Source organism: Larus michahellis, chromosome 2, assembly GCF_964199755.1.
Source record: "Larus michahellis chromosome 2, bLarMic1.1, whole genome shotgun sequence".
NCBI classification, from domain to species: Eukaryota; Metazoa; Chordata; class Aves; order Charadriiformes; family Laridae; genus Larus; species Larus michahellis.
Window position 1 is genome coordinate 129,128,073 of NC_133897.1, and position 7,739 is coordinate 129,135,811.

At 38.0% G+C, this 7,739-nt stretch overlaps 1 long non-coding RNA gene across 1 annotated transcript; it reads right to left on the bottom strand.

Annotated features, from left to right (window-relative positions):
* Positions 1-798: 798 nt before the first annotated feature.
* Positions 799-6,954, bottom strand: LOC141739570 (uncharacterized). Its single transcript, XR_012585741.1, has 3 exons — positions 6,793-6,954; positions 2,666-2,782; positions 799-1,383 (listed from the first exon to the last, which is right to left on the bottom strand). It is a non-coding gene; the product is annotated as an uncharacterized LOC141739570 (long non-coding RNA).
* Positions 6,955-7,739: the final 785 nt, after the last annotated feature.

Genomic DNA, 7,739 nt, shown 5'->3' on the forward strand with positions numbered 1-7,739 from the left:
GTCATACATGAGTCCCCAGAGAGCACTTTCTCTTCTTTCATCCCCTGATTTCCAGCTGGTATTCACTGCAATTTAGCTTCTAGGAATCCCATCTATAAGAGTAAACTGACTACACTGAGAGTAACTTGTTTTTCTACCTACATAACCCAGCTGACAAACCTCTGTGGTTTATGAAAGCACAAATGCATGAGACAAAGCGTGTTCAACGTTGACTTTGTTTATTTTCTGTGACTATGATTCACATGTAAATTTAGGACCTAAACACTCAGTTTGAATCCAAGCAGAGGCAAGTACTTAAACATTTTTTATTACTACAAAAATAATTTTCTTACACCTTGATCTGCTTACCAATCTTACAAACTTTCTATGAAAATATATATTTATTTTTAAGCTAAATTTTATCCCTTTAACATATAATGATTTATCATATACATTTTTTGATAAGTCTTACATAGTTTAAGATAACTGGCAAACAAAAACATACTGGTCTCCCTCTCAGCAGCATAAAAATAAATCAGCAACGTACGTTGGCCTGCATTAAATACAAGCAGTTCCATCATCCCTCACTGCCTAGTGCCTCTTCCTCAACAGGATCTTTTCCCTACCTCTGCTGCCTTCCAGTGGCTCCATTACCTTTCAGCTGTAACCTACTCTTAACTGCATTCGTTCTTTTCGTTCTTTCTTATAGTATCTTGGGTATTCCTTTAGCTATATTCATAACTCTTGCTTTACCTTCATTTGCCTGATTTAATTTATGGTGAACTTTGAGAGTGGAGGTTACACAAGCTTCTCCCAGCTTTCCCTTTCATTTCTTAATTTGAACTGTTTCTCTATAGAGGAAATGGAAAGGAGCTCAGTTTCTAGGAATACTTCCAAATGGTCAAACATCCCAAAAGTCCAGATATCTCAAATTCTTGATCCATCTGGTCATCCTCACTGCTATTTCTTTGCCATTCTTCTCTCTCAAAAAATAATAATAATAATAATAAAAAAAATCTACTACTTGCTGCAAAAAGCTTCCTCCTTGAGGGTCTCTCCAAGTATGGCATAATTCCTCATCTGATCCAACGGAAACATCACAGTACTATTTATCAAAATGTATATCACGGCTGGGAACTTCTTTCAATACCATTAGCAATCCCACAACTTTGTTCCATACTTCTGTTTCCTGTATCCACTTGGTAACAACCACCTGAACAAGAAAACCCACCTCTATAGATATGTCTCTTCTAGATACTTGTGTGAATGGCTGTCTTCTTTCAGACTGCAGATAAGATAAACTTCTCAGAGAACAAACGGGAAATTTTTTACTAACAGAAGTGTATGAACAGTGTAACTCTCCTGATGAAGCTCAGACAGGGTTCATTATGCAGACAATACAAGCTATTAAAGCAGAAAAACAAAATTAGCTCTTATATCATTCAACTGTGCCCGTGCCAAAACAAGAAGTAAATCACTGAAGCTGTGTATTATGCATGAGGTATACAGCATTGTTGAAAATTTATTTTTTTTTAAATGATGAAAGGGAATTTGCACAGGAGTGAGATGTGATTTTAAATTCTTAGCCTAATATCATTGCTAATTTTAATTGCTATTAGAAGAACCTTGTTTTCCTCTAAGGCATTATGTGAAGAATCGTTCTAGCCCAAATATGCATGGGAAATGTTTAAGGGCCATTACAGAACAAACAATGAATATGAAAGCAACAGCAGTAAACTAGCAAATATCCCTAGCTATGATGCCAGGACTTGGCTGTTTAGCTATCAGGCAGACGTTAACAGATGACAGATAAATAATTATTCAAGAAAGTTGGATGAAAAATGCTTAAATGAGTCCAAACAACAGTGCAAAATAAAATCTAAAATTTGATGAATGGGAAAAATTACATATAACATAACAACATAATTTCCGTGTAATATACTTAATTATGAAATATTAACATTTCCACATGCGAGGTTTTAGCAGCAGTTTGGCATCCCATTTATGAAACTGAATCCCACACATTTACATATAATTGGATCCGTGCAAAAGATTCCAGTCTGTGCTGAGAGCAGACTTTGGTGCGCAGTGCCTCGGCGGGAATACAGCACAAAGGCCATTGCATCCTACATCTTGCCTAGACACTTTTCTGCTCAGAAGCAGAGTTGTCCTGTATAACAATAGCAACAGCCAGAAGCTCTTATCACCTCACAGGAGGTGACCTTCTCAGGAAGGCAGAAAGGGTCTTTAAAGGCACACCCTTTTCCTCCCCTGACCTCAGGAAAGCCCTTCTTGTCGCTGAAGGGAGAGAAGTGACATTGGTGGAGTCCAATGCATGGGATCCCAAAAGTAGTGCCTCCAAGAGATACCGGCACATAGATAAAATGGAGTGCTTTGCAATGGATGGGCATTTTAACACATCCATTTAAAATATATGAAATTACAGAGAAAAAGGAAATGTTATATTTCAAGTAGCATGGGAGTGAGTGTTAATCAATGATGATAAAGCAAAACACAGCAAAACTAGACCTGGGTGAACACTCAACTAAAAACAGTGGAGGGATGCAATCAGAAAGATAGATATTTATTAATGTTGTTGAAGACATAAGCAGATGCTGTGTTCACTGAAACATAAAAAGACAAATAACAAAGAGCAAAAAAATTTTTAGCCAAGTTTTCTACGCACATGTAGCTTCTCATGAGGATGGGGATTGGAATAAACCAGTGCATGTAACCAAATCCAGCATCAAATTCGTGATCATTGTGATGGCATAGACTCAAATGCTTTCTTCATAAGTATCTCCTGTAAAGCATGTTACTAAATGAGGGAATAAGGAAGCAGGAGAAAAAGAATACAACACAGAGCCCAGCACAATAGCCAAAGCATTCTCTAATAAAGGACTACATTTGTGCTATTTTGCAATATAAACTCAGAGAACTATCCAAAGTAGACAGATTTTAGGGTAATTTGTAAATCAATCACTTACTGGTTAACACTGTTGTGAAGAACACTTTGGACATTACACAAACATTTGCCCAAAACAACAACCAATTTGGGTTTAATAGCAGAGAAGTGTCTGTAGCCAAACACACATGCAGGCCATATGTAGAACAATTTCACAAAACTAATAACTATATTGAGTCAATTTATAATCAGTTAATTTGAAGTAAAATGATAGTTTAAAATATCCCATGCGACATGTAGGTGCTAGAATTTTTGCTGTACTCTCTGTGTTCTAACTGGCAGGAACAATTTAGTCATAACAATTACATTTTAATTAGTAACAAAAAAGGAGGTAGTGTAAACGACATAATGGCACATAAGAACAACAAATTATGGCACTGCAGTCTAAAAAAGAACAAATAGAAACATAAAGTATTAGTCATAGTAGCCACAACACTTTATTTTTAAATATTTGGGGGAGTGAAAACAAAACTGAATATTGACATAAAGATTTTTTTCTGACCAAGCAACACAAATCTTTTTACGGATAAAAAATATTTAGACTGAGTTTAGACTAAGTTGGATTCAACACAATATTCTTAGGTCATAAAAGCATCTGATTTACCTTTTTTGTCATAAAATGTCATTTGTGTATAAAAACAGACTGATTGGTAATGGCTGGAAAAAAGTCTGTATGCTAACTCATTAATTGCTTATGAAGTATTAACTTGGAATTGTAGTTAACTATTTCAGATTTTTTCTAATGAAAGGTTACTTATATTGTTTGACATGCCTATGCATATTGCCTGCCATCCTTCCTTGCTCAGTGCCGTGCATATTTCATAGGAATATAAGATTGGAAGTCCCCGCCCTTTAGTCACTAAATACATTCCCTTCTGACAAAGACAACCATGTGAGTAGTTTGCTATCATTCAGTTATTATTAGATACATTAGACAGCTTCCTTTTTCTTTTTTTAATAATATTGTCCAGGGAAGCTCTGTAAGTCTCATTATGTTACGTTCACTGCCAATGCTCATGAACAAAGGGGAAAGACATACAATAAAAACAAAACCAGTTATCTTTTAACCACATGTGAATTCCTGGCACGACTGAAGTCAATGGGTGCCTTGCCATTTGTTTGGGATTTCACCCTGCAATTACAGAAAGGGGGTGTTCTCACTCTTTAGGGCTTTTTTCATTTAGCAATCAGAAGCATGAGAGCGAGAATGGGAATATAAAGCTAGATTCATAAAAAGATGAAGGTGCAGGATTTACATACTGAATCTAAACCTCACCTACCCGAAGCCTTCACTCAGCAGCTCCTTGCTCCAGAAAGGCCTGAAGTTTCCAAATACCTAAATGTTGCCAGTAAAATGTCTGGGGCACACCCAGAATTGCTTATGTCCTCAAAGAGAATTCCCAAATTATAGAAATACCATTGCCTTTCTCCCTTGTGAGGCCATATGTGACGGTGTTCTTAGACCCAAAAAAAAAAGCTGTGTCTTCTACAAAATTAAGAAAAAAAGTACTGCATCTTTTGTCCTTACCTTTTGATGTCCTCATCATTTATTAAAATTTTAGAGGTCAAATCATTTATCCAGGATTTATGACACTCAAAGTTAAATCTCGGGATGACTTGAACAACATCCCCCACTTTCCAAGGAAATATCACCATGTCTCAAATAAACCAGAGTGAAATTCTCTCAATTAGTCCTCTTAAACTGTCTCCACTTTGTACATAGCAATTGGAGAGGAGTTCAAAGGTCGAAAAGGTCTGAACAGTCTAAGTCCATTCAACTACTTCATACAGTATGCAAAAGTTGCATCAGAAGAAACTACAGAACCCACGCTCAACTCTCCCTGCGCTGCCACCTCCAAAGGCAGAAAACCAAGTTTGAATACAGCAGTGAATGTTTCACAGCAGTGAATAAAGTGTGTTGGATCTGCCTTTTGCCTGCTTTGGGGATTTCTGAGAAAGGGCACCTAACTTCAGGAGAGTTACTGAAGATGGAGAGCCTTAGCTTTTTCTGGAGTGAGGCTTATGCTCACTTGGGATTTCTTGTTATTGTTGCACAGTGGCTGCCATAGACCCCACTCGTGCACACCTACCTCTCCATATATATAGTATGATTGCTTAATTGTTGATTTCTCCACATGGAAAATATGATCCCTGAAAATTTTTTAACTGATGGAGGATACAGGCACAGAGAATAAAAGAAAACATAATTTCTTCCTGTCACTCTTTAGGTCTAAATTACTAATCTTACTGATCAAATGGGATAGAATAACGCCAGTGTGAAACTGGACTGTTAAAATATTTTCCTGGGGAAGTAATACTTCTGGGACTTGCATAAATGTTCTTGTATTCATGAAAACATGGAGTTGATGAAGTACTTCTGGACTGAAAATCAATATTTCCCTTACACAGAATAAGTCATGCAGACTCTCTTAACCGGTTGCAAAATAAGCCAAAAATGTCAGCTTGAAAACATGTTTGAACTGACAGATTAAGGTAAAAGATGCTTGCATCTGCTGTCTTCTGAACACAAAGGCTTTCTTTTTCCAGCAGATAGTTATTTTTCTTATACATTTCATTGTGCTGTGCAATGGTATTGTTGAGGTCACTTTTACACAGCTGCTGTGTGGCAAAAGGAAGGAGTTTACAACCTTCCTCCTTGTGAGTTGTCACCTGTTCTATAGATGTTGCACTTTAAAACAAAAATCTCCATCGTTACACCTAGACTTTGTGTCCCACGATTTTATCTCTGACTGTGGACATCTTGGCTCTTGATCTCTTGTTGCTACCTTAATTAAATGGAAAACAATTACTCAGACTGTCCAGCTATCTGGAATGTTTCCATACAGAGATCTGAAAAGAGGATGTTTTTTCCTCAGTCTGGCTCTCACTTCTGTTGCTTTGAAGCACAACAGAGATAAATAATTTTCTGTTCTCCGTCCATCACATGGTATTTGAGAGTACATCAACCTCCTATAGTGTTACCTGTACTGGCACACACAGACTGTTACAACGGTTACCAGAGCTAGCAGAGCAAAACTTACGGTGAAGAATAGTCAAGAATACTCTCACACGTGGAACATAGTGCTAGAAGATGGACCAAAAATTCTCAACATAGCAAAGACATTAATAAACCCTCCTTAACCATATTGAAATTAGAGGACCTTTGCTTTCCTGATCAATTAATCCTTTTTAAAGACCATGCCTTCAAAAATCAGATAATGAGGTGGAGGTGATTTGTAAGATATAAATACGATAGCACTCCTTATGCCTACCTTGTCAATTTGGTACACTGACATGTGCCTCATTTAAACACTTATGAACACTTTTAAGCACTTATGAAAACAAACAGGATATGTTTTCTCAGAAAGCAAGAAGGAAAAACTGAAAGACTGTGTTTCATTATCACCAAACCAGAAGGTGCAAAACTGGTACAATGCATAAGTCAGAAAAGTTTCTGTGATCTAGATTTCTGAGAAGCAGTCTGCATTTACCAGATCTTGGGATGGGTTGAACTAGACCTTTTCCTTGCAGTGATGAACCACCCACCACCCCACCGCTCCCTCCCCCACAAAAAAGACCAAAAAGACTTTTAAATTCAAAGAAGTCATTTTTCCTTAGAAAACTTAATCATTTGTTTTTTATACCCAGGAAACTCAAAGTGATTTAATCAGGCAAAATAGAAATTTTTAAAAGGTTATAAACAACTCTCTGTTTACCTTCTTTCTTTCTGGACACAAGAAGAGGGGCCTTCTTGTGTCCAGGCTTTGTGACAGCCAGCTCAGTGGCCTTCTGGACCAAAGAAAACTGCAGTGTCTCCTGTGGATCCCAAGAAATTTCTCTTTTCTTACCTACTGATGCTCCCTGCCCACCTTGGAAGGCTCTCAGCCTGAGCAGCAGCTCCCAGCTCATGCTGCAAACCTCTCTCTGCTCTTCTCCCACTGGCTTCAGTCACTGGAACATCTCTCCAGCTATGCCCAGGTATTCCCATGGAAGGAACCGTCTTCCTCCTTCTTCAGGAAGCCTCTCTGACTTGGTCACTCTTTTACCTTTTTTGCAATGCACAAGCTGAGAACAAACAAACCAGACAGATTCTGTCCATAATGGTCCATTGCTCTCAATACTTTTCAACTTGTAGAAGAAAATGACAGAAAAGAATTTCTGGAAATAAGATTAAAGACTAAAAAAAAAATCACTAAAGGCTGTTATAAGCTAAGAGTATTAAATGGCCGGAGATATCCATTCATTTGTCTGCCAAAGGACAGAGGTGTCTGCCTTCCTCAGTTTTTACAGTATCTTTTATGCTGTGAGCATTTCAAGTCAAGTGAAGAAAAGGCTGTCATACCATTGTACAGTATATGCATTAAGGTCTATGCTTGCACCCGTCCTGTTGATCTATGGTTTTGTTGGTTTCTACAGAGAAGCCTTTGGTCAGCAGCCTTTGCTGTGTGTGCACCATGACTGTCGATCCACCAGCGGGAGAGCTTTGACCACAAGCACAATTGGAGCAGATGGACTTTTTCTTCACCTTTCCTTATGTTCATTACTCTTTAGCACTGTTTGGCCTGCATCTCCTTTGGACCAAGTGTGCTGTTACTCAACACACGAGCATAATTCATAGAATCACAGAATCACTTCGGTTGGAAGGGACCTTGAAGATCATTGAGTCCAATCGTTAACATAGCACTGCCAAGTCCACCACTACACCATGTCCCTAAGCACCACATCTACACATCTTTTAAATACCTCCAGCAACAGGGACTCAGCCACTTCCCTCGGCAGCCTCTTCCAATGCTTG